This window comes from Ascaphus truei, chromosome 15 (assembly GCF_040206685.1).
Source record: "Ascaphus truei isolate aAscTru1 chromosome 15, aAscTru1.hap1, whole genome shotgun sequence".
NCBI classification, from domain to species: domain Eukaryota; kingdom Metazoa; phylum Chordata; class Amphibia; order Anura; family Ascaphidae; genus Ascaphus; species Ascaphus truei.
In genome coordinates this window covers 21,779,432-21,807,179 of record NC_134497.1, presented here as the reverse complement: position 1 = coordinate 21,807,179, position 27,748 = coordinate 21,779,432, and positions in this window count along the sequence as shown.

Sequence of the window (27,748 nt, the reverse complement as noted above, 5' to 3'; positions counted from 1 at the left end):
CCCCTCTCAATCTCTCTCCCTCTTTCCCTCTCAATCTCTCTCCCTCTTTTCCTCTCAATCTTTTTTGACTAAAGTGCTGGCTCAAGGGATGACTTTCAATAGATCGCAACCCAGAATCAGGCCGTCTACGAATGATTTAGCACCAGGTTCTCCACGAACGTGCGGTGCGCTACGGGAGAGAGGCGGCCCCCTTCTGTCCACGCTCTGGTCCTGAGATGAGCGACTCTGCCCACCAGCCAAACGGTCGGCTATCTCAGGCCAGCCGAGGCTCCGCGGCGCTGCGCTATCGTCACGTTTAAGGGGGATTCTGATTTAGAGGCGTTCAGTCATAATCCCACAGCCCAGGTCCCCGCTGTCTGCTGCAGCACCCGCCATGGCGGGGACAAGAGCTGCCCCTAAATGGGGCTGGGCCCACTGCAAGGGGTGACCGACGCGCTGCGTGGCTAGTTTTTCCTGAAGACAGAAAAATTGAGCTCAATACTAGGATTGAGCGCGGTGGCCACGCCCCCCGGTGGTTCAGCCAATGAGGGCGAACCTACCGGGTGATGTCATAGCCGCACCCCCGCCATGCCTCCATCACGCCCCCACCGCCTCCGTCTTTCCCCCTGCAGCTGACTGCAGACCGGGGATCAGAGCTGCACGCACCGCTAGCCTGGCAGGCGCGCGTGCAACGCAGACAGCGGGGCCGTAGACACAGATGGTTGCTTCGCCCCATTGGCTCCTCAGCCAAGCACATGCACCAAATGTCTGAACCTGCGGTTCCTCTCGTACTGAGCTGGATTACTATTGTGACAACAAAGCCTCAGTAGGGTAAAACTAACCTGTCTCACGATGGTCAATCTCAATCTCTCTCTCTCTTTTTCAATCTCTCTCTCCCTCTGTCTCTCTCAGGCCGCGCTTGTAGTGCCAGCGACGCGACGGCGACCGAAAACAAATACATTGCCGCCGCGTGCGCTTATAGTGCACACGACGTCGACAAGGGACGGAGCGACGTCGCCGTCGCGAAAAACCGGCAAAATTTGATTTTTCAAGGGCCGTCGCGTCACGTGGCGGCCCGTGAACAGATCAAATTGCCGGAATCCCGCACCGCCGCCGAAACATAACTTTCGCCGGTGGTGACGGGTGACATCACCCATCGTGTCGCCGTCGCCATCGACGGCACTATAGGCACAGCCTAAATCTCACTCTCTCTTTCTCCCCTCTCTCTCAATCTCACACTCTCTCTCCCCCTCTCAAACTCTCTCCCTTGATCTGTATTTCTCAATCTCTCTCTCAATCTCTCTCTATCTCTCTAGATCTGTCTCTCTCTCAATCTCTTTCTCTCTCTCTAGATCTGTCTCTCTCTCAATCTGTCTCTCTAGATCTGTCTCTCTCTCAATCTCTCTCTCTCTAGATCTGTCTCGCTCAATCTCTCTCTCTCTCTCTAGATCTGTCTCTCTCTAGATCTGTCTCTCTCTCTAGATTTCTCCCTCTTTCTAGATCTCTCTCTCACTCTCCCCCTCTCAATCTCTCTCTCTCCCCCTCTCAATCTCACTCTCTCTCCCTCCCTCTGTCTCTCTCAATCTCTCTAGATTTGTCTCTTTCTCTCAATCTCTCTCCCTCCCTCTCCCTCTCTCAATCTCGCTCTCAATCTCGCTCTCAATCTCCCCCCCCTCTCTCTCTTTCCCCCTCTGTCTCTCTCAATCTCCCTCTCTCCCTCTCAATCTCTCTCTCATGTAGGCGAATCGAATGTGTGGTGGCAGCTGGTGGTTTTACATACACACGAAGGTACTGTAGGCGACTGTCTCTTTTGTAACCCAAGCTGCTAATATCCGTGATTGCGAAGGAACACCACATTCGCGGCAAATTTAAATGTCCCCGAAAGATTCATCCATCTCTAAGGCTGCATCCATAGAGGGGGGGAGCAGTGCTGAACAGCGCTGACGCTGAGGCTCGCCTGCTGAAGCTGTGCGATTTCATGCACATGCAGGCGAGCCAGCGGGCGCGATCGGGAGGCGGGGGGAGGCGGGGCAGTGACATCGCTGGGCCAATCACCCGCGACGCACTAACATTGATGCTGCTTCGCGCTGATTGGATGTTTTCAGCCGACAGCACGCTGAAAAACAGCTTGGCTGTCGGCTGAAAAATCCAACTCCTCAGCACGCCTGCGGACGCTCGCGTGAGCCCCCTCTCAAGACATCCTCATTGAGGATGCAGGGGCTCAGCGCGGAGCGTTCGCACGGCTCAGCGCTGCTTGTCCTTCTATGGACGCAGCCTAACGTGTACCTGCCCGGAAGATCTTACACCATTTCCCATGCATGTAGCAAAGGGGGAGATATCTGGACTTTTCCAAGTGTCACCAGCAGAGTTCACACTGTGATTCCAGCTGGGTTCTTACTACTAAGATACTTTTACTGGTGGGTGCTGATTTATTCTGATACTACCTACCTGCTAACATAAAAAAACAAGACGGCATGTTTACACTGAATTAAAATAATCCCTCATTTATAACAAGCATCAATTCACAGTGATGAGTTGGGGTGTTTTGTGCAGTATTTTGGGCTGGGGTGCGAGTAGTTTAATAAAAGGAGGAGCATTAAGTCCCAGATAAGATTAGAATGATGTATGCGTGTTGTACTAATCAAACAATAGTTTCCACTGTCACCTCTTCATTTGTGCTTGTGGGTAAATCACCGGATTGTAATCATCCCCTTTAATGTAGCTAATAAAACCAGGGTTTTACTTACTTTTGCACATACTCTGACTTTTAATAATTACTCATTATTTGTCTAATTCATGCATCATTTTGTTTCAAAAGGCATGGAAATGGTTAATATAAACCCTATTGGATAATTAATAAAAGACTGGTTTTGGTTCAAGACGGTTATCGTGGAAAAACTATGGAATTTCCGTAATTATCATTGGGGTTCACAAACTTTTTCTCGCCACTGTTTATTGTAACAGAGTCACAGTCTGTGTATGCTAGAGAGAGCTTGCAGGATCTGTGCTTTCCAGCATACGGGAGGTTAAACTCCTCTGGAGAGGCAATCATCAGCTAGGGTGTTCCAGTTAACTGCTAATTGCAATGGGGTTTAAAGGCAGTCAGCACGCTGCCTGAGCGGAGAGACTTTTCCCCAACCAGGAGGACACTGGTTGGTACTGTTCCCCAGGCCTACTGGAACTGCCTGCAGACTCGTAGGATGGATTTCTCAGCATCTCATGTTAAGGACATAGGGGGCTATGCACTAAGCAGTGATAAGTCGTTTTTAGTGCGCAGTGCTCTTAGAACGTGAAGTTCCGCCGAGTGCGATTCACAGAGCAGCGCAAACAGGCACTTTGCGCTCTAAAACTGACTGTTTTCAAGAAATATTTCAAAGTCCAACTTTGCTCGTACGATCCAGAGCAACAAAAAAGAAGAAAACAGCGCACTGCCAGGGAGTCAGGTGGTGAAAGTTAAAATCCTATTTATTCAGCACAAAGCCAGTAAAAACATCACCCCAGGAGGGGAACAAAATCCTCCTACGCGTTTCGGACGGGTAGGTCCTTTATCAAGGAGTATACCCACTCCGGCTGAGTCTATTTTGGAGTTCTTCAAGATTTATTGATTTATTGTTAGGTCTCCCTGCGATTGGAGCACCCTTTTCCCCCTTACCTTGCTCGTACGATCAGCTGTTTGCGTTGAATCCTGCCCTTCTGCAGCGTTCACTAAGCAATGCAAACTAAGCAACTCAAGCTTGAGAAAGGACCTGGTTGGTCCGAAATGTACGTTGCTTTGGAGCATGTTGGTTGCCCGATGTTTTATTAAATTATCATTTTTCAACTGAGTGTGATGCGGACTTCCTTTTTTGTTGTGTATCTACTGGACTGTCTGGTGTTCCCTGTCTATCTGTGTGCACCAAGATTTCTGTTAAGTATATATTCATTTTTTTCCTTGGTTTATAGTTTTATGTTTGTGTGCACCCAGCATGTTTGTATATGTGTGTGTATGTATATATACACACACACATACATATATATATATATATATATATATATATATATATATACACACACACACAGTGGTTGACAAATCACCAAAAAATCTACTCGCCACACAAAAAAATCTACTCGCCACCTAGTACCAAACGTGTGCTGCTTGGGCCAATATTTTTCTCGCCCGGGGGTTAAATCCACTCGCCCGGGGCGAGCAAATGTATAGGTTTGTCGAACACTATATATATATATATATATATATATATATATATATATATGTTGTGATGGTATCACTGTCCACTATGGGCTGGAACAGTAAGGGACCTTTCCAGCTCTCAGTGAGTTAATCCCATAGAGTAGCCAACAGAAGCTGCTGCTTAATTAATCAGGCTGGACTCCTTGAGTGAACAAGGAAGTGTTTAAAGCAGACAAAGGAAGCTGTCATGGTGAGAGTGACACAGATAGTGAGAGATTGCTGTCCCAGAAAAGGGGACAGAGAAAGAGCTCCCCAGCTAAAGAAGGAAGGCTGGCACAGTTCCTTAGACTTGCTGGACAGTGGTCGCGGAGTCTGCTGGGACTGCCTGGGTCATTAATCCCAGGGTGAAGAAGGAAGGATGAGAGACCGTGCTGAAGCAGGGATGTCCTGTCCTTGGCATTTGACTTGCAGAGGAGAGTTTCTCTGAGCTCACGTGGGGATCAAAGCTATAAAATAATTGTTAGATTCTGACAATTCCTTACCTCAGAATACAAAAATAATTTTTATTGGACAGTATTAATTTTATACTTCGATGTAATAATTTTCTTTTTGATGATATTTTCTTTTTACAGATCTGTGGAACGGCCATGAGCACGAGGTTCCCCCCTAGTTACGTCAATATTTATATGGACTTTTTGGAAGAACTATCTGGGTGGCAGCACACTGGGTTCGGGGCGGGCCTCATGTACTATAGCCGTTTAATAGATGACATTATTATTTGGGAAGGTGAGGAGGCAGTTTTAAACAACATTTTGGGGCCCTTTAATGATAATGATTTAGGTTTGAAATTTACATCTGAAATTAATTCTAGCTCCGTAGTCTTTTTCGACCTTGTATCATCTATTGATCAAGAGCTGAATATAGTGACCAAGACTCACTTCAAGCCTGTATCGGTGAATCATTATGTTCTAGCCATCATCATGATCAATGGCTGAATAACGTCCCCGGAGGACAATTTCATCGTATTAGAAGAAATTGTTCTCGAGAGAGCGATTTTGTCTTACAATCGCAGGTCCTTAATAAAAAATGTATTGAAAAGAGCTATGAACAGGAACATGCTTCTGATTCATTCAACAAAGTTCAAGTTCTAGATCGATCCACATTACTCACCAAATCTACGTTAAAAAGAATAAAAACAAAAAATTCAGGGCATGACTCGTCTGGAGGTCTCAAGGTCCCTAAATGTATCACTACCTATAATCAATCATTTAAGTCTAGTCAGGTGATCCTGAATAGACAGGGCAATATATTGAGGTGTGATCATCACTTAGGGCCTTTATTACTCGAGAGAGCCTCTGTCATTTTTAGGAAAGCAAGGAACTTAAAGGGAGTTCTTGCCCACAGTAAAATAAGGAATTGCAGTGCACCTGCCGCCTCTCTGAAACCCTCTGGGAACCACAGGTGTGGCAGGGGACGCTGCACAACTTGCAAACATATAATCACTGAATCCAGCCTTACTTCTCACATAAAAGGTAGTAAACACAAGCTCAAAGGCAACATTAACTGCCTAAGTACATATATTGTCTATATGCTCTCGTGCAGCTGTGGCCCACAATATGTGGGTCGCACTACATGGTCACTTAGCTCTCGTTTCCTCGAATACAGACGCAATGTGGTGAATGGAAACAACTCTCACGGTGTGTTGAGACACTTCAATCTCATGCATAACAGGGACCCTACTGTATGTCACTGACTATCATAGGGTTAGAATATATCTCGCCTCTCATGTTGTGGGGCAATAGATTTAAGGTCCTGTGCAGGAGGGAAACATATTGGATCTACCAGTTGGGCACGTTGGTCCCTGGTGGTTTTAACGAGTGCTTAGACACTGGTACTATAGTTTGGCATCCTCTTTCCTCCTTCTTCCTCTGTAAACTCTGCTCCTGACGTACATGATCAGTCATGTTCGTCTATTAGTCTGTCTCCTCCTATCCAATTATTTGCCAGTTGCCAGGGGGTATAATTATAATTTCAATTCTAATTTTAATGTTAATATATAATTTTTAAAATTTATATTGTAATTTTACAATGAGATTGCAATTGATAAAATTCATAAAATACATATATTGATATGCAATTTATTCTATAAGTCCACATTGGTCTAAATATGAAATATGAGATGTTATTGTTCCCATCTTCTCTGCGCACATTTTTTGATAAGAATGTAATATGTGGATCACATGAATTTAATATATTTGTTTTCTTTTATATAATAACCTATAAAAATATACTATGTGTTATTCATTGTATTTAATATGATCTTGTTGTCTTTTTTTTTGTCCAACTGTTGCATTATACATCCAGTTTGCAAGAAGCCTATTCATTCTAATTGTGTATGGCAGTGTGTTGCCAAGCAACAACAGGGTATTTAAACACCGCATTAGCTCTGTCCTGCAAATCTCTGAAGAAGTCGCCCAAGTGTGGCAAAACGCGTAAGGACTATGATATTGCGTCATCACGCATGAGTTCAATCAGGCCGGATCGTGCTTGGAGCGTCTGTAAGGCCGCGGCATTTGAAATGATCCAGCTAGAGCACCCAGCTGATCGTTCATCTGCACTCACGCTGTGAAGCAACACAGTAGGACCTTGATTCCAGAGCAGAACTGCTGGTGGTGACATTATTTACTCATATGCCGTTTTAAATCCTACCTTTGTGAGTGAACTTGATTCCCTCCCCTTCTCCCCCATCCATTAAATGTTATACTTTTTTTACGCTATGGGGCGTGCGCTTTCTTCTTTCTCCCTCTTTAGGTAAATCCTATCACCTGAGATCAGACTCCAAAAGACTATTCATGGTCACAAGACTCAACAAAGTATCCGGACGTTCCTCCTTCTCCTTCCGTGCACCCCAAAACTGGAACAACCTACCAGAGACTCTCATATCCACCACCAGCTTAAGTTCTTTCAAATCTAAGGCTGTCTCACACTTTAATCTGGTCTGTAACTGTTTCATAAGCTCATAATATATATTTTCTTTAACTGTGCATGCAATGTCTTGTATATAAATGTATACCTTGTTCATTTATGTAACTGTATTTGTAACCATGTATTATTTGTTTTACTCTGTGCCCAGGACATACTTGAAAACGAGAGGTAACTCTCAATGTATTACTTCCTGGTAAAATATTTTATAAATAAATAAATAAATAAATAAAATAAATAAATAAATAAAATCCACTGGATGTGGTTTATCCTCTTGAAAGCAGCCTGGACCTCGTTTACCTGCAGCGTCTAGCACCATCTATTGGACATTTCACTGGACTAGATGTTTGTTGTTTTTTGTTGTTTGTTATATGTATCATTAGAGTGGCACTTAGTATTTCTATATATCTATCACATTTAATTTTATTGTTTGGTAGGAAACATAGATAGGAGATAGCATGTAAGGAGTTTATTATCACTTTAAATTAATTTTTACACTAGTAACCTTTATTCACTGTGCCGAATTTGGTGCTACTATATATGCTACTATATATTTCTAGTATATATACAGTTGCTTTATGCTTTACTGTGGAGGGTTTTTGTCAATTTTTTTTACCCACCATAACCTTAATGACAGTGGTGATTACCTAGTCTAGTCTCAAACCTGCAAGCCATTAAGACCAGCCTCACACTGATGATACCCATCAAGGTTGAAACATGTATGTGAGTAGGTCTAATGGCTTTGCATCTCATCCCAGCCTCTGTTTAAAAGCTGTGTTTAAAACAGCATGCAGTGGCTTGAGGATTGGCTTGTGTAATACGAGCTTGAGACAAAAGGTGGCACTGAGTGCTCATTTGCATGTCATTTCCCAGAATCCCTTGCTGCAGTGGAAGCGCTGTATGCTGGGTGACAATGGGGAAAGACAGGGTTGCAGACCTGTCTAAGACATGCAAATGAACATACAGTAATATTTACAGTTGCTATATATATATATATATATATATATATATATATATATATATATATACATACATCGTCTATTCGTTTTTCATTTTTATATATATACTAGCTGAGAGACCCGGCATTGCCCGGGAGTTAAATTTCCCGCGGGGAAAAGGGGGGGGGGGGGGGGGGGAAAGGGGAGGGACAGTGGACAGGAGGAGGGGAGGGGGTGAAGGACAGTGGACAGGAGGAGGGGAGGGGGTGAGGGACAGTGGACAGGAGGAGGGGAGGGGGAGGGACAGTGGACAGGAGGAGGGGAGGGGGGAGGGACAGTGGACAGGAGGAGGGGAGGGGGAAGGGACAGTGGACAGGAGGAGGGGAGGGGGGAGGGACAGTGGACAGGAGGAGGGGAGGGACAGTGGACAGGAGGAGGGGAGGGGGAGGGACAGTGGACAGGAGGGGAGGGGGAGGGACAGTGGCCAGGAGGAGGGCAGGGACAGTGGCCAGGAGGAGGGGAGGGACAGTGGACAGGAGGAGGGGAGGGGGGGAGGGATAGTGGACAGGAGGAGGTGAGGGGGGAGGGACAGTGGACAGGAGGAGGGGGGGACAGTGGACAGGTGGAGGGGGGACAGTGGACGGGAGAGGGGGGACAGTGGACGGGAGAGGGGGGACAGTGGACGGGAGGGGGGGGGACAGTAGACGGGAGGGGGGGGGACAGTAGACGGGAGGGGGGGGCAGTGAACAGAAGGGGTGGGGGACAGTGGACAGGAGGGGGGGCAGTGGACAGGAGGGGGGGGCACACACACACACACACACACACACACACACAGTGACACACACACAGTGACACACACACAGTGAGACACACACACAGTGAGACACACACACACACACACGTCACCTCTCATTCCGGACGCCGCCATCTTAGTTAGTCCGCGAGGGAGGAAGGGGGTCCTTCCGGGCGCCGCCATCTTAGGTGCCGCGTGGCAGGTGCAGGCTGCCTGCCCACTGCCTGTCGGAGCACCGGGGGGAGGTGAGTGGAGCACCGGGGGGGAGCTGAGCGGAGCACCGGGGGGGAGCTGAGTGGAGCATCGGGGGGGGGAGCTGAGTGGAGCACCGTGGGGGGAGCTGAGCGGAGTGCCGGGGGGGGGGGGGGGGGGGGAGCTGAGCGGAGCACCCGGGGGGGGAGGTGAGCGGAGCACCGGGGGGTAGGTGAGCGGAGCACCGGGGGGGAGATGAGCACCGGGGGGGAGCTGAGTGGAGCACCGGGGGGAGACACGGGGAGAGGAGGAGGTGTGCGCGGGTCACGATGACTTGGATTTCAGGCTGATGTTCGGGGAGGAAGAGGCGGAGCCTCCGGGACCGGCGGGTAAGAGACCGGGAGATGTGCTGCTAACACTGTGAGCCCCACAACACCCACCCCCCCTACCGTGTGTGTCTTTGTGTCTGTGTGTGTCCTTTGGCCCGTCACTCCGCCTCAGGCCAATGAGAGATGTGCGGGGGTGGGCGGAACAAGGGACCAATGAGATTTCCCCTAGGGACAGAGGCCATGTAGACAGGTATACGGTGCTTTCACAAATATAGTATAAGATATATATATATATATCTCGTCTATTCATTTTTCATTTTATATATATACTGTATATATATATATATTTACAGTTGCTATATGCTATAATGTGGAGGGTTTTTGTCACTTTTTTTACCCACCATAACCTTAATAAATGTGGTGATTACCTACTCTTTAATCTCAAATGAGCAAATGTCAGCAGCCAACCTCACACTGATGATACCCATCAAGGTTGAAACATGTCTGTGAGTGGGTTAACTGACTTTGCATCTCCCAAGTCCTTGCTTAAAAGCTGTGTTTAAAGCAGCATGCATTGGCTAAGGGTTGTTCATGTAATGTGAGCTTGAGAAAAAAGGTGGCACTGTGTGCTCATTTGCATGTCATTTCCCAGAATCCCTTGCTGCAGTGGAAGTGCTGTGTGATGGGTGATAATGGTGAAAGACAGGGTTGCAGACCTGTCTAAGACATGCAAAGGAATATACAGGAATATTTACAGTTGCTATATGCTATACTGTGGAGGGTTTTTGTCACTTTTTTTACCCACAATAACCTTAATATATATATATATATATATATATATATATATATATATTGTAGACGGACGTTCACAGAGGTACACAATTGGAGGCTTTTATAAGGTGAAATTATAATAAGGCTTTATTGTGCCTTTTCCTTTTCATCAGGAAATCATCCAAACACAGGGGAGGGGGAAACAAAGCTTAATTCACTTGGGAGTATTTCTAGTGAAATCCCATGCAATTCACAACTCCTAGTTAAGCAGGTCTCCCAGCCCCAAACACATAGCATGACATAAGCAGATATAAGAAGTCTCTTTAGAATGAAAGTCTTATCTGTTAGCTGCTGTAGAGTAAGCTTTTCTGCTCTCCTGGAACCACACCCGTGCGTGCTCAGAAAATCAGCATCCAGGTTTAGAAGTCTTATTTGGTGTCTTGCAATCAGCTCTGCTGTTTCTCCTTGACAGAGCTCAAGACAGGTCAGCTCCAGAGATCTGTGTTCTCCAAAGTTCAGCCCACAAGTGAGCTAAGGAGTCACATCCTGTCTCAAAGGCAGGCTTTTTCTACCACCTCTAATCAGGCAGGTGGTGTTAGTTAATTTGCTACCAGCAGTTAACCACCACACTGCTGGATTAGAGGCACATTTGTGAACAGGGATAAGTCCCCTTTTACATATATATATATATATATATATATATATATATATATATATATATATATATATATATATATATATATATATATATATATATATATATATACAGTGTTCGACAAATCACCCAAAAATCTACTCGCCCAACCAAAAAATCTACTCTCCACCTAGTCCCGCCCCCAACTCCGCCCCTAGTCCCACCCCCAACTCCGCCCCTAGTCCCGCCCCCAACCCCGCTTTAAAATAAAATATATAAATAAAATACATTTAATAAATTCCTAGTCAGAACAACATTCGTTTTTGACATAAATGTATTTATTGTATTACATTATACTACAATTAGTCGTGTGTGTGTGTGTGTGTGTGTCAATGTCGGATTTAGAAATAAAAGCCAGATGTGAATGACTAGTTTCCTGAACCCCTTAACCAGTGTCTGGACGTCGGCGCTTCACAGAGAGAGACAGAGAGAGACAGACAGACAGACACACACACACACACACAGAGAGCGGCACACCCACACAGAGAGAAAGAGAGACACACAGAGAAAGAGACACACAGAGAAAGAGAGAGAATAAGAGACACACACAGTGAGAGAATGAGAGACAAAGAGAGAGTGCGACAGAGAGAGGGAGAGGGTGACAGAGAGAGGGAGAGGGTGACAGAGAGAGGGTGACAGAGAGAGGGAGAGGGCGACACAGGGAGAGGGCGACACAAGGAGAGGGTGGGTGACACAGGGAGAGGGTGGGTGACACAGGGAGAGGGAGGGTGACACAGGGAGAGGGAGAGGGTGACACAGGGACAGGGAGAGGGTGACACAGGGAGAGGGAGGGTGACACAGGGAGAGGGAGGGTGACACAGGGAGAGGGAGAGGTTGACACAGGGACAGGGAGAGGGTGACACAGGGACAGGGAGAGGGTGACACAGGGACAGGGAGAGAGAGGGTGACACAGGGAGGGAGAGAGAGGGTGACACAGGGAGAGAGAGAGAGGGTGACACAGGGAGAGGGAGAGGGTGACACAGGGAGAGGGAGAGGGTGACACAGGGAGAGGGAGAGGGTGACAGGGAGAGGGAGGGTGACACAGGGAGACGGTGACACAGGGAGAGGGTGACACAGGGAGAGGGAGACACAGGGAGGGAGGGAGAGGTTGACATAGGGAGAGGGAGGGTGACACAGGGAGAGGGAGGGTGACACGGAGAGGGTGACACAGGGAGAGGGAGAGGGTGGGTGACACAGGGTGACACAGGGAGAGGGAGGGTGACACAGGGAGAGGGAGGGTGACACAGGGAGAGGGAGGGTGACACAGGGAGAGGGAGGGTGACAGGGAGAGGGAGGGTGACAGGGACAGGGAGGGTGACAGGGACAGGGAGAGGGTGACACAGAGACAGGGAGAGGGTGACACAGGGAGAGGGTGACACAGGGAGAGGGTGACACAGGGAGGGAGAGGGTGACACAGGGAGGGAGAGGGTGACACAGGGAGAGGGAGGGTGATACGGAGAGGGAGGGTGACACGGAGAGGGTGACACAGGGAGAGGGTGACACATGGAGAGGGTGACACAGGGAGAGGGAGAGGGTGACACAGGGAAAGGGAGAGGGTGACACAGGGAGAGGGAGGGTGACACAGGGAGGGAGAGGGTGACACAGGGAGAGGGTGACACAGGGAGAGGGAGGGTGATACGGAGAGGGAGGGTGACACGGAGAGGGTGACACATGGAGAGGGTGACACAGGGAGAGGGTGACACATGGAGAGGGTGACACAGGGAGAGGGTGACACAGGGAGAGGGTGACACAGGGAGAGGGAGAGGGTGACAAAGGGAGAGGGAGGGAGAGAGAGGGTGACACAGGGAGAGGGTGACACAGGGAGAGGGTGACACAGGGAGAGGGTGACACAGGGAGAGGGAGAGAGGGAGAGGGTGACACAGGGAGAGGGTGACACAGGGAGAGGGAGAGAGGGTGACACACTCACAGACACAGACACCCACTCTCACTCAGACAAACTCACACACACACACACACACACAGTCTTTCACTCACACACACAAACACTCACCCGCAAGGCAGGGGGTCGCACATGGCAGCGGGGGCCTCCGCACGGCAGGAGGGCCTCTGCAAGGCAGGGGGGTTGCACATGGCAGCGGGGGCCTCCGCACGGCAGGAGGGCCTCTGCAAGGGGCCGCGCCCCCTCCAGAGGGGGACGCGCCCCCTCCAGAGGGGGACGCCGACACCGCAGTATCCTGCTTAGACCGAGCAGGGAGAGGCTCCGGTGAGGGGATTTCCCCTGCTTAGAGCAGGGAGAGGCCCCGGTGAGGGGATTTCCCCTGCTTAGAGCAGGGAGAGGCCCCGGTGAGGGGATTTCCCCTGCTTAGAGCAGGGAGAGGCCCCGGTGAGGGGATTTCCCCTGCTTAGAGCAGGGAGAGGCCCCGGTGAGGGGATTTCCCCTGCTTAGAGCAGGCAGAGGCCCCGGTGAGGGGATTTCCCCTGCTTAGAGCAGGGAGAGGCTCCGGTAGGGTATTTCCCCTGCTTAGAGCAGGCAGAGGCCCCGGTGAGGGGATTTCCCCTGCTTAGAGCAGGGAGAGGCCCCGGTGAGGGGATTTCCCCTGCTTAGAGCAGGGAGAGGCCCCGGTGAGGGGATTTCCCCTGCTTAGAGCAGGGAGAGGCTCCGGTAGGGTATTTCCCCTGCTTAGAGCAGGGAGAGGCCCCGGTGAGGGGATTTCCCCTGCTTAGAGCAGGGAGAGGCCCCGGTGAGGGGATTTCCCCTGCTTAGAGCAGGGAGAGGCTCCGGTGAGGGGATTTCCCCTGCTTAGAGCAGGGAGAGGCTCCGGTGAGGGGATTTCCCCTGCTTAGAGCAGGGAGAGGCCCCGGTGAGGGGATTTCCCCTGCTTAGAGCAGGGAGAGGCACGCGTGGGGTGAGGGGGGGGTCACGGAGGCCGGGAGAGATTGGGGTGAGGGGGGGGGTGGATGGCCCGATGGGAGGGGGTGGTGGATGGCCCGATGGGAGGGGGTGGTGGATGGCCGATGCGAGGGGGGGCGGATGGCCCGATGGGAGGGAGAGGGGGGGGGCGGATGGCCCGATGGGAGGGAGGGGGGGTGACAGATGGCCCTGCAGGGGCCTGAGGCAGACAGGCGTGGAAGGGGCTGGCTGGTGGAAGGGGGAGGAGTGGAAGAGCTGAGGAGGGAAAGTTGCTGAGAGGCGGGGGAGGAGCGAAGGCAGTGATCAGAGAGCTGGCTTTTTTTTTTTTTTTCTCCAGCGCGAGCGCGGGAAAAACAGCAGCGCGAGCGCGGGAAAAACAGCAGCGCGAGCGCGGGAAATTTAAAAAATACACGTGTGCTGCTTGTGCCAATATTTACTCGCCCGGGGGTTAAATCCACCCACCCCGGGCGAGTAAATGTATACAATTGTCGAACACTGTATATATATATATATATATATATATACACACACACATACAGTTGTGTGAAAAAGAAAGTACACCCTTTTTGAATTCTATGGTTTTACATATCAGGACATAATAACAATTATCTGTTCCTTAGCAGGTCTTAAAATTAGGTAAATACAACCTCAGATGAACAACAACACATGACATATTACACCGTGTCATGATTTATTTAACAAAAATAAAGCCAAAATGGAGAAGCCATGTGTGAAAAACTAGGTACACCTTATGATTCAATAGCTTGTAGAACCACCTTTAGCAGCAATAACTTGAAGTAATCGTTTTCTGTATGACTTTATCAGTCTCTCACATCGTTGTGGAGGAATTTTGTCCCACTCTTCTTTACAACGTTGCTTCAGTTCATTGAGGTTTGTGGGTCTTGTCCCAGTTTGTGGCGAGCACAAGTGTGACACTTGTGAGTGCAGGTCCATCGGGATTTAACAATAAATCCCCTAATTTTTAACAGAGATATGCTATGAAGCTTGTGCTTCCTTTTGTGTGTGTATATATACACACATATATATATATATATATATATATATATATATATATATATATATATATATATATATATATATATATATATATATATATATATATATATATATATATATATATATATATATATATATATATATATATCACTTCTTTCTTACTCTGACACAGCTCGAAGTGCAAATCGTTGCTTATTCATGCAATATATTTGGTTACACTTTTCGGAGCCAGAACTAAGATTAAAGTTCAAACAAACACATACAAAGTTGTTCTTTCCCAAACAAATACGATTTCACGTGATTTATTTTTGTTTCTAAACAGAAAAGACCTTATTTTAGAATCCTCCGTTCTTATTTATAGCAAATTCTCTTGCTGTCACATATCTTTTTTTAGCTTCCAACGATGCGTGGAAATGTCAGCTGTCTGTTTTGCACAGAAGCAGGGAGCTGACAATTTTGTTTAATCAGTTTCACTTATTCTGAGACCTTTAATTGTCATTTGAAATTTGTATATTATGCGCAGAAACAGAAAAGGGTTGGGCAAAGACAGCTCAAACAGATGCCACAGGTGCATATACTTTTCAAATATATACTTTAAACCATGATTACTTGAAAATCATTGGAGTCAAAGTGGCATATTCAATAGGCCCGGCAAAAACTCTTGGGGTTGACATATCAACGTAAATTTGTCATGACCGCCGACAGCTTTTGTGGGGCCCAGGACAGTGTTGAGTTGTTGGGAGAAGGCTGAAGCATTGTTGAGGGGGTGGGGGCGTGGTTCCTCAAGACCTGCGTGAACAGGCCAGCGGCAGAGGGGAGAATGACCACAGTGGTAGAGGAGTGGCCAGCCACTAATGGAGAAATGCGTCAAAGCAAACTTAAAGAAAGCGTTATGTTGATACATTTCCCTTTAAATCTATTTATGACTTCTGGTTGGAAACCCATGCAAATTATATATACATATACACACACACCGAGCACCAGGTTGTATTAAAACTCCTTTCTTTTGATAAGTCCGGTGCTGTATCGTTCGTCCGTTTTGCAGACTATGAAATATAAGAGACTTTTAGGATTAAACGTTGTTGGTAGAACCTTGTCTTATTTAATAAAAGTTATACAGCTCAACCCCATTATAGTGCGATCCGCTACAATGCGAATCCGCTTATTATGCAGTCTGAGCATGGCTCCCGAGTTGAAAACCTCAGTTTTGCCGCGCGAGGACTTACTTGCAGCTGTGAGCTCTCTCCTCACTTCATAGGGCTGTGTCCACGTGCTCTCCTCTCTGCAGCTGTCAGCTTTAGTGCGCCGCGCCGCAGTGGAGGGTCACATGACACAACACACATCCCCGTACACTTTTTTTTAAACATTCAAATCAATGCTTTATTGCTAACAGACACATACACAAAAACAAACACACACCTACAGCATGTGAGAATTGAACATTAATACATTTTATATAATACACGTGCAGGGATCGAACTCAGGACCTTTCACACCACAGGCTTAGTGTTACAAGACTGACCCTATAAATATATTTATCCTCTACATGCTACTGTCACAGTGTACTTCTGTATGTAAATGTTTTGTTTGTTTCTAGAGTCTGTGACATCACGCAGTCCCTGTGGTGTAGAGGTAGAGAATTGTACCAGTATATGAAAGGTCCTGGGTTTGATTCCTGTATAATATGGTGTAATCTATAAATTATAAAAAAATTATTATTATTTTATTTTTATTATATTGTATAATTTATAAATTGTTATTTTGCGGGTATTGCGCGGCAAAATCTGAATACGATCCTGGTTATAACGCTGTCTCACTCTGTGGCCCCCAAGTACCCCGTTATAACGAAGTTCAGCTGTATATTGAAGGTGTAATGGAAATGGCAAAAGTTATTAAGTATTTTAATCAATCTGGCAGAGGTTCATTTCACTCGCAAATTGTCTAAAAAAATACAAGAATTGTTTATATGGCTGGTAACATCAGTGACCAGGCCTAGCTTTATGTCTTTTGTAGGACTGAAGTTATCTCAGGTCAAAACCTGGGTATTAGGATATCTGGCATCACAACTCTTCTCCGACAGCGGGAATAAACAAAACCCCTCTTTTTTGTATCTTGAAAGGGGTTCCTGAAGGGATCTGCAAATGCCAGAGGGTGGGGCTAAGATGGTATTCCAAAAAGTTTGTAAAGTTACTAAATATGAAATCATGGGTCTGACAGCGATTCGCAAGAATGACGAATAGATATTTGTAACAGTTGTGATTTCACAAATAAAATGATAGATGGTGATCTGTGTATAATCTCTGATATCTGTTGCATCTCATACAAAAGTAGAAGTTAAGGTGTCATGTTTCATATCCAGGTGCACATTTTAAGTATACAGACACAACAGTGAAGATATTGTTCATCTAAGTGTTATAGAAATTAAGTTATGAAGTCTTTTATATGTTCAGCTAAGTTTTAAAGTGAAAAGAAAGGTTTTTATTTTTCTTAAATCGTAAAAATTTAATCCAGAGAGATTGATCAAAGGGGTGGGTTGAGAACACACCCAGAAGGGGAGTTTATGCTGTTTGCCAGGATAGGGTTTTAGAATATAAACCCTGCATTTGAATCATGAAATCAGAATTCAACAAGAGACGTGTCAACAAGATACATGAATTCTCATATTCCAATCTCCAATGACCTCTTTAGAGGAAGCAGCTACTGTCATATGGTAATGCACAGGGATTTCTTTTTATTTTATCCTTATTATTTTAAGAAACTGTGCATTGTATACTATACTGTATGTTCTTGTAATAATCTTTTTCTGTAATCTAAGCACAGTACCAGTTTTGTATATTAAATCTAAACTTTAATACGTATATCTTTGGGCTCTGATTGAACTTGCACGATTTGTAGAGAGTATTTTAAATTTGCGGACACATTTTGCTAGTACAGATTTGTGTTTATTAAGTGCATATTTTCTTTAGTCAACAGGGACCAAAGACTCTGCAAATTAATATTTGATCATTTTTTTGGTGGTGGCAGTGAAGTAAAGATATAATGTGAAAGATTGAGGGAAAATATTATTAATTTGAGTTACCGTGTATACCTGACAAGTGGATCAGCTGGATAGCAGTGTGCATTAACCCTTGTCACATATACAAGTCACATGCTCAAAAGTGCTGTATGTGACAATTGATAAGGAAAGGTGTATATTTTGACATAGTGAAGGTAGATATTACTCATTTGAGAGACCTTGTGTAGGTGAAAATTGAGTCAGCTAGCTAGCTGTATGTATTAACCCTTGTCACGTGCTCACAGGTGTGTCGTTCGCGACCAGAAGATTTTTACATGAAAAGTATATTGCAAAACGTTAAGCAATCCAGTACAATCCGTCCTGAAGCTGACCATGGCCACTGTTTCTTTAACTACTCTAAAAAAGCGGAGCAAAGCAAAACAGGCACTCCAGAGGACTTGTGAGAAAATGACAATAAAAGTTTAAACCAAAGAATTGATGTTTCAGTCTTAATTTGGACCTTTCTCAAGATGTGCTCCCATCCTGCGTTATCTTGAACCCCTCTGGCAGCACAACGATTAGGAGTAAAAAGTCCACAGTTGAAAGACATCTCTGCCGTTGAAGTCGCACCCCCCTTTGTCGTTGAGCCCAAGACAGGTGTCCCGGTGCTCCCACCCTGTTGGCGTCCCTGGTGTCTTCTCCAGGTTGATAGCATGGTTGAGGGAACGCAAAGTTCCGGCATTTGATGATGCACTGTTGGAACCGACTTGGAACCGATTCAAGCACAGGTCAAGTAGAGCTTGCACTCTAAATTGTGCGTGTCATGAGGAAGTGAAGTGGCTGGCCCCAGGTCACAAGAAACTGATAATGTGGGTGTTTTAACCACCTCTTTCTCACCTTTATATCCAGGCAGCAGGTCATTAAAACAACATCTTATCTGGGCAATTTATACAGACACTTCCACAGCATTACTACAAATATAATTATTCTGTTTTTTTTACCAGGTAATACACTAATTTTAAAGTCCATTTTCTTATGAATATGAAAAAAACAAAACACTTTTCCACACGCCCAGGATTAGTGGCTTCCCCTGGTGGACTGGTGCAGGTGTATAAGCTTATACGAGCTTTGAAGAGATAGGCCATTTTTACATTTCAATTGAGAGTAGACATTTATGCCTCCACTGTTCATTTTCACACCAGTGTGTCACCTTATCTTAATATCCCACTTCCTCTCAACATGCATTGCAACCAATTATCTCTCTTACAACACTGTATATAATATTACCTGTTTCTGTACTTCTGCCGGTTGCAGTGAGAATGCAACGACCCGTGGGTTGTCCAAGGATAGGCTTTTATGCCGCCTCAAAATATGAAACATAAAAGGAGCTTACTGTCAGCATAGTATAACCGTCAAATAAGAATCATCCAGAACAGGGCTGTGCCCTTCGTAGGGTAAATAGTCTTGTAGGTAAATGGGGTTTTGAAAGTCCAGTGGTCTCACAGAGGATATAGTCAAAACCATCTATGTCAACATACTTGTTACAGAACTTCATCCTCTCCACCTCAGAGCCCCAGGATGTGTGTGCTCCGGGTTCACCTAGGTCAGGGGTCTCCAAACTCAGTCCTCAAGAGCCGCCAACAGGCCGGCTTTTATGGATATCCCTGTTTCAGCACCGGTGGCTCAATCAGTGACCGATTGAGCCACCTGTGTTGAAACAGGGATATCCATAAAAGCCAGCCTGTTGGTAGCTCTTGAGGACTGGAGTTTGGAGACCCCTGGCCTAGAACACAGCCTGAGACTTGACTTGTAAAGCCTTCTAATGAGTCAGTGGAGAACAGGCTAATTAACTCAGCCTGCTCTCCGACTGGAATTTAACCCGGTCACTGCTGGACTCAGAAGCTATACCATACATTTGATAACTAGACAGGGAATCTACCCTGTCACACGGTCATACCCGATGAAGGACCCTGAGAGGTTGGAAAGCTTGTAACATATCAACGACTTGTTGGTCAAATAAAAGGTATCATACCACCTACTCCCTCTCCCTTCTTTGTTACTACATGGAAGAAAGGACCAACACGGTGACCCACCCTTCTTTGCTTGACTATATATAATCTATATATTAGCTTATTTTGGAATCCGGGTGGTTAAGTGTTTACTGGCGACGAGAGTCCTATAGTTTAACCCTTACAGTGCATTAATGACGTACCTGGCACGCCAAATACTCTTTTGATTGGACGTGGCCACCACTGTGTTACAGTCAGTCTTCAAGGGCCACCAACTGTTGGCCACCCCTGATGTAACAGGTGCCTCAAAGGCTTTTGTTCTGGATCAGCCAGCCTGATCCAAACAGAAATGAAGCCCCCTACACTTCTGTTTCCAGGATCCGGGGCCCGGTCTCATCAAACTTCCCGGGTCACCCCTGTCACACCGATGGCCAAAGCAGAAACGCAACGCCAGACTTGCTCTATACTCCAGCGTTTTCAACCTAACCCTGCCTTATACACAATAACAAGGCAAGCATGCAACACACGAATAAGAACAATTAGACAGCACTCAGCCCATTAGCTTTAGTCCTCCTGGTTTTATTTGAATTTGATGTTGCTGCACTTGTCGTAAGCAGAATAATAACCTGATCAAGCAATTATTAAAACCTTTTAGGGCCGTTTGGATAGTAAGTACTGTTTTACCTGGTTGTGCAAATAGATTTCTTTCATGGCTGTATTTGCTTTCTCATCCATATCACCCCGGTAACATCAGAACATCAAATACAGGTCAGCTGTAGCATTGGCTGTGGTAGGACGTAGCTTGGGGTTTCCAGGGCGTTCAATAGTAATCACAGTAAATGACAGCAAATTTTATTGGATGCAGTGGTGATCTTTTGCCATATACCAGTTTGGGAGGGTTTTAATAAAGTTGTTTTGGATCAACACCGATGGAAATAGCGTCATGTTCATTTAGAGTTGGACAGGACTCAAGTGACGCATATTCTAATGCTATGTAGAACTTTTTGCATCTCGTAGGTCAAGGTCGAGGATGGAGACATCTGCTTGAATGGGTGGCGGGAGATTCCCCAAATCAGGGGGGGACGACTCGGGAGACTGGGGGAATATTCCATGTCAGACTGTGGGCCTCATGCAGTAATCGGCGCAAAGGCACTTTTCGCCCATTTTGCGCCAAAAATGCATACCCCGATTCAGTAAGGGGCGAAAACTTGTCGAAAAGCAAAAAAACGCCAAGTTCGTTGGCGGTTTTTTTCCCCCGCTATCGGCGCGGCGAAAAGGCACCTTGCTCCGCAACTAGCCATGTTTTGAAACCCGCTCAATTCTAGTAGTGGCGAGTAGCTTTGCGCCACTCTAGAATTGAGATTTTCACGGCAATCCGTCTCGCCCCAAAAAGTTGGCAAGTTGATGGTGAGAGGCTGCTGATGAGCGGCGGATCGGCACTTAGTAAAAATTCCGGCCTTTTTCCTGCCTGGGATTGATGCCGGGGGTCTCCGGAGCTGATACCCATTAATACCAGCACCGGAGCCCCCTGGCATGCATCCGAGGCAGGAAAAATGTATTTAAAGCCCACTTCATTACCTTAGCGGCTAACCGCTAATGCAATGAAGGGGTTAACCAGCCGTGCCAGGTTTATTGTTGGTAGTGGGGGTGGGTGAAGGGAGTATTTGGCCCTTGGTGGTTGTTTAGGGCTTGCGGGGGTGTTGCGGGTGGACTTAACCCCTTCATGACCTTAGCAGTTAATACCGCTACGGTCATGAAGGGGTTAAGCCCTCCCGCTACCCACCCGCAAGCCCTAAACAACCACCATTGGGGCTAATACCCACTTCGGCCACCCCCGCTACCCACAAAAAAAAATACACACACAACAGCCCCACACTAAATAAATAAATATATATATATATATATATATATATATATATATGTGTGTGTGTGTGTGTGTGTGTATATATATATATATATATATGTGTAACCAAGAAAAAACAATATGAAGTAGCGCCGCTAAATATCCCAGTTAATGATATAGATATTGATAGGAGAGGCAGTAGCTAATTGGATATGCTTAGAGGGGCAGCTAAAGTAAGGCTAGTACACTATGATAGAACTTTAAAAAATACAATAACAATGCAATCTCCTGACAATTAACCCTAAAGAGTAAAAATAAAAATCTAAAAAATATATTTATTAGGTAAAAAATAGAAAAAATTGCCAAAAAATAAAAAGATGGAATAAAAAACCTTCAATACATAAAGTCCTGTTCCTGTGGCAAAGTCTTTGGTTTCTTGCAGCCCGTTTCGAAGGGATCACCAGTCCCTAATGATATCTAGAAAAAAGGAAAGAGAAAGAAACAGGCGCACACCTAGTGCATTACCACAATAAAAATGTATTGAATGAACATAAAATCTTACAAATGCCCACTCACAAAAGTACAGCAAATATAGGCGTGTATGAGATAGGCTCTCATGTGCCATGCAGCTCAATCTCCAGCGTCCGTCCGCAATCAATGGCGTCGTCACGTGAGTCACCTCCGTGGAACCGGAACCGGAAGAGGGGTCCTTCGCCTTCGGTGTTCAATAGGACAGGTCCCTCCAGGAAACAGACACCTCCAGTGTAGCTAATGTATGAGGTTGTAAGCCGGGAGAGCAGCACACGGGAGCCAGAGTTCTACAATCAACCTGCAGCAGTGTTCGTGGGCAAATGGCGGCCAGAATCTAGCCACGCCCTACGCGTTTTGTCATCAAATGACGACTTCTTCAGGGGAAGGACTCCCGTGGGCCTGGGGTATTAACCCGTATGTAAAATAATAAATCATGTATTTATGGGGGGACACAGGGGGTGGATTATGTATTTAATAAATATAATGATGTTTATTGTGGGGCTGTGTATTGTTTTTATTGTGGGTACTAGGGGTGGGGGAAGGGGGTATTGGTCCCAAGGGTATGTGGGTAGGCCTCCCTTGTGGCTAGTGGGTGAGGGTGGTTAGGCCTCCCGGGGTGGGGGGTAGTGAGGGAGGGTATGTAGGCCTCCCGAGTGGTGGGTGAGGGTGGGTTAACCCCTTAATAACTGTAGCGGTTAATAACCGCTATGGTGATTAAGGGGTTAGAGGACATTACATTGGCTGTTTTTATTCTTGTTTATGTTTTGCAGCCTCGGAGGGGCATGGACGGTGATGAAGATGAGGATGGCCTTCATCGTGGCAGCCGGACATGGGTGAGTGCTATATGTATTTATTGTATTTATTGTGTAAGGAATCCGCTCCTGGCTTTGATTCTAGCCTTGCAGACCTCTACAGTTACAAAGGCTTCCTCTGGCAATCAATGGCACATGTGATGCCTCTCATTGCAGCTTCTGCCCTGTGCTCCATCATTGGCGGAATGCTCACACACCCTCCCCCTGTGATTGGATCTCCGCCCTTTATATGTTGGGCTTTGGCTCTGAATCAGGGCTGAGCATAATCCTTCTCTGGACGTTACTGTCTCTGCCACAAGCCGCCTGGCTTGCCTCCTTGTGTACTAACCTCTCTAGTTCTCATCTCTAGTTCCTGAGTATCCGGAGGCCTGCTGCTAGTTCCACGCAGAGGCCTGTTCCTGACTCCTGTGCTGAAGCGTTGTTTAGCCAGCACTGGTACCTGCATTCTCCCGTAGCAGTGGTTACCCTTCGTTTCCTGAGGCCTGCTGCTAATCTCCACGCAGAGGCCTGCTTAGAACTTCTGTGCTGAAGCGCTGGTTTTCCCCGCGCTGCCCCGCGTGTACTTCGGCAAGCCTGCTGTCTCCCCCTGCTGAGACCGGCATCATGGGCCGAGCCCGCTCCTCGCGCAGAGGCCACTCCCGCACTCACGCTCCTAAGCTGAAGCGGGGAACTCCTAACTACCTGTTGCCGAACTCCTGCTTGAATAACGACAATGCAGCCTTCTCCAATCCTGACCCTGCTATGTACGATTACGAACTGCGCACTCCGGATCAGTCTGCGCGAATTAAGATCGGTGACTATATAACCCCACGTCAGCCCCGCGGTCCGGTCCGGTTTGTGGCGAGCACAATCGTAACATATTGTTCTTTATGTATTTTAAATGGGCAAATTCACTATTATCCATATGTGGATAATATTAACACATACTGTATGTGTTAAGGGTGGTGTATTTATGTGTTGTAATTTTTTTGGGGGTGCACTGAATTGGTACTGCAGGCCTGCGGGGAACAACCGAGGGCCACCGCCGGCCTATAGTATCATGGCTGTGCATCCCAAAAATGTTCTATATGTAATGGGGGTATAGGGGTTGTTGGGGGAAGAGGGGATGTATGTTGTTTATTGCAATGTTTATTGGGGGCAATTGTCCCCAATAAACATGCTATTATGCCTTAACCCCTTCATAGCTGCTATGGTAATGAAGCAGCATTAATGTATTTTCATAATATTGTGCGGGAGCAGGGGGTCCCCTGAGCTGAACGCATTGATTTGTGGCTCAGGGATCCCCTGCTTTCCGCGTTACGGGCCCCGGTTTGGGGTATCGGTGCCAGTGTCGCCGCCATCTTTATAGCGGGCACGTCTCGTATGGGACGCTATAAAGATGGCGACAACACTGACACCCGATGACACATACCGGGGCCTGTAACTCGGGAAGCAGGAGGTCCCTGATCCACAAATCAATGCGGTTCAGCTCAGGGTACCCCCTGCTCACAGTACACTATTATTAAAAATATATTCATGCTGCTTCGTTACCATAGCACATAGCCGCAAAGGTAAGGAATGATTGTTTATTGATATGGGTGTTTTATTCATAGTGTAGAAGTGCAGAGGGTCTCCGGAGCTGAACCGCTTTGGTTTTAGGTCCGGGGACCCCTGCTTCCCGAGATACAGGCCCATTTATGTGGTGCCGGTATCCCATCTGCTGTGTTTACATTCTGCGGTCACGTGATCGGGACAATATATGCAGAGGGATACCGGCACCTCATAACGGGGCTTGTATCTCGGGAAGCAGCGTGTCCCCGGACCTGAAACCAATGCGGTTCAGCTCCGGAGACCCCTGCACATGTACACTATGAATAAAATTGTATTTAAAAGAATTTTTAATGTGCCGATGTTTGCGCCGAGAGAGCGGCGGATCTCTCTCTGCTGCAGACACATCTCGGCAGGGGACAGCTTCTCAGCAGCTTCTCGCCAGGCAAACTGTCTCGCCACCGGTTACTCGCCATGTTTGGCAATGTTGCTCTTGCTGTGATTCGCCAGGGATTCGGCCCTTCCTGCATACAGCGAGGGCAACACGCCAAAAACATGGCGAATTCAAACCCCTGGCGAATGCAATTTTCCGCCGCTTAGTGCATGACCCCCTGTGTGTGAGTGCAGCTGCAGGGAGAATCAGTGGGCTATGTGTGTATCAGTGTGTGTGTGTGTGTGTGTGTGTGTGTGTGTATCTGAGTCATTCTGCTCTGTGTGTATCAGTGTGTGTGTGTATCTGAGTCATTCTGCTCTGTGTGTATCAGTGTGTGTGTGTGTATCTGAGTCATCCTGCTCTGTGTGTATCAGTGTGTGTGTGTGTGTGGGTGTAGCTGAGTCAGTCTGTTCTGTTTGTATCAGTGTGTGTATGTGTCTCAGTCTGCCCTGTGTGTATATCAGTGTGTGTGTGTGTGTGTGTATCTGAGTCATCTTGCTCTGTGTCTATCAGTGTGTGTATATATCTGACTCATTCTGCTCTTTGCGTATCAGTGTGTGTATATATGTGTGTATCTGAGTCATTCTGCTCTGTGTCTATCAGTATGTGTGTATAAGTATATACTGTATTTGTGTGTATCTGAGTCAGTTGGCTCTGTGTGTATCAGTATATGTGTATCTGAGTCAGTCTGCCTTGTGTGTATCAGTGTGTGTGTATCTGAGTCAGTCTGCTTTGTGTGTATGAGTATATATATGTGTGTGTATCTGAGTCAGTTGGCTCTGTGTGTATCAGTACATGTGTGTGTCAGTCTGCTGTGTGTGTATCAGTATATGTGTGTATGTGTCAGTCTGCTCTATGTGTATCAGTGTGTGTATATGAATCAGTCTGCTCTGTGTATCAGTGTATGTGTGTGTGAGTCAGTCTGTTCGGTAAGTAACCCTCTGTACCCCTCAGGAAGGGGTGTGACGGAGGTGGGTGGATGCCCGAGGTCGTTCATAAAGTGGTTAAAATGTGGGCTGTTAGATCAGAGCTTGGGGTCTGGGATTAAAGGGAGATCATATAATAGGGGGAGGGGCTAGTGGTGCTCACCCTCTTTTTGTTGCTGAGATTATTGGAAATATGCTGCTATAGAGATCCTCCAGTGTGGCCTCGCCCCGAGCTTATGATGCTGGGCCAAGCAGTAGAGTTCCCATTGTCAGAGAGGCCGTTCCTTGCTGCCTTACGGGAGAGTTCTGCTTGCTGTGGGTCTGGCTGGCTTTGGGGAGTGCTGGATGCTCCCCCTGTTTCTGCGCACTCTGCCTTGTTGGTGACCGTAAGTGGAGATCGGGAGGAGAGGAGGAAAGTGCCGGCAAGGGAGAAGTCGGTTCCCCTGTTGGACCAACGGCTTGTTCACACACCAGTTGGTGGGCCTTCCAGCGCCAGGTGCGGCCGGAGGAGGGCCCGGCTTCCTGAATGCTTGTCACCAGGGACCTCCGGCAGGACCAAGGTGAAGACTAGATCAGCAAAGCGCCCCCCCCCCAGCAAAGCAGATCAATGAAAGACTGGGCATGGATAGACGGTTTGAAGGGCATAAGATGAGGAGGAGTTTAAGGGGGCTGAGAATTATTTAAGGGGCCTGGGTGGGTTTTTGGGGATATTGATCAGTGGGGGAGTGTGGGGTGGGGGATTAGGTTGGGGGATAGGATTGGGGCAGCTGGCTCGGGGGAGGGGGGTTAGGTCCCTTAGCTCCCCCCCCTAGGGTTTGGGTACGGGGATTCCTTCATGTCCTAGTCTTCAGAGGGCAGAGGCTGCATTGGCAAGGGGGCGTGTTGTGGGTTGGGAAGAGGTAGGGGTAGTCCAATCATGAGATGAGTTTAGGGGGTCACTTACCAGTGTAACTGTCACTGGTGGCGGGGGTCTCGGCGGTGGCCTCAGATGGCTGTCAGCACCAGTAGCTTCCATTTTGGTTTTGGCGCCATTGGGCAGCATGCAGCGGTGGTCCTGACCCTGGTCAAATGGCCTGTGGCAGGTAGGGGGGATGATGTTAGGGGGAGTGCACGAAATCTGGGCTGCGTTTTGTTGTTGCCCGGACATATGTTCCATGGGGGGCTAAGTGGGAGGTTGAGCAGGGTAGGGGTGGCAGGTAGTGTGGAACAGGCCATTTCTGAGGTGGGCAATGTGACGGTAGGGGTAGCTGACTGACCTAATAAAGAGAAATCTCAGCTAGTTCACCCTAAAAAAAAGTATAACTTGGCTGGCTACTGTAAGTAATGTATATTTCAGCCCAATATATGTAATGTCTGGGGAAGTACAAGGAATGTGGGCTAGCTGTGTGTAATTCTAACTCCTGTCTTTTACATAAATACCTTATGTCTGTATTTATTCCTGTGTTAGCAATTCCCCCCAGCTTAGATACTTGGTATTGTATGGTGATTAAATTAACATGTCAGCCCTGTAACTGCAAATTATGTTATGTGCCTGTTCCTATCATTTCTTTGGAGGGAGTTTCTGTAATCCATTTAGTTGAGCTGTTCCATAGAAAAAAAATATGATCAGGACAAAGGTAGGGGACTAGTTGATAGAATCAGTTACCAGGTCTGAGCTCCAGGCACTGTTTCTCTTGGCTGGCTGGCTGCCCTAGCTCAATGTTAAAGGATAGCCACCAAGTGATACATAAGGGACACTGCTGATCAGAGCACTAGTCCATCAGAGAGACACTCTGGGAAGGAGTGTGGAGTTTTACTGTGACCAGATGGAGATACATGTCAGAGTGGTTGCTGTGTGTTCAGCACTCTGATATCCTGAAGCAGAGAAGCGGACAGGGTAAACCCATTTGAAGCGGGTCACTGCACCTAGTGAGACTAGAGACTTCCCCCAGGTCCCC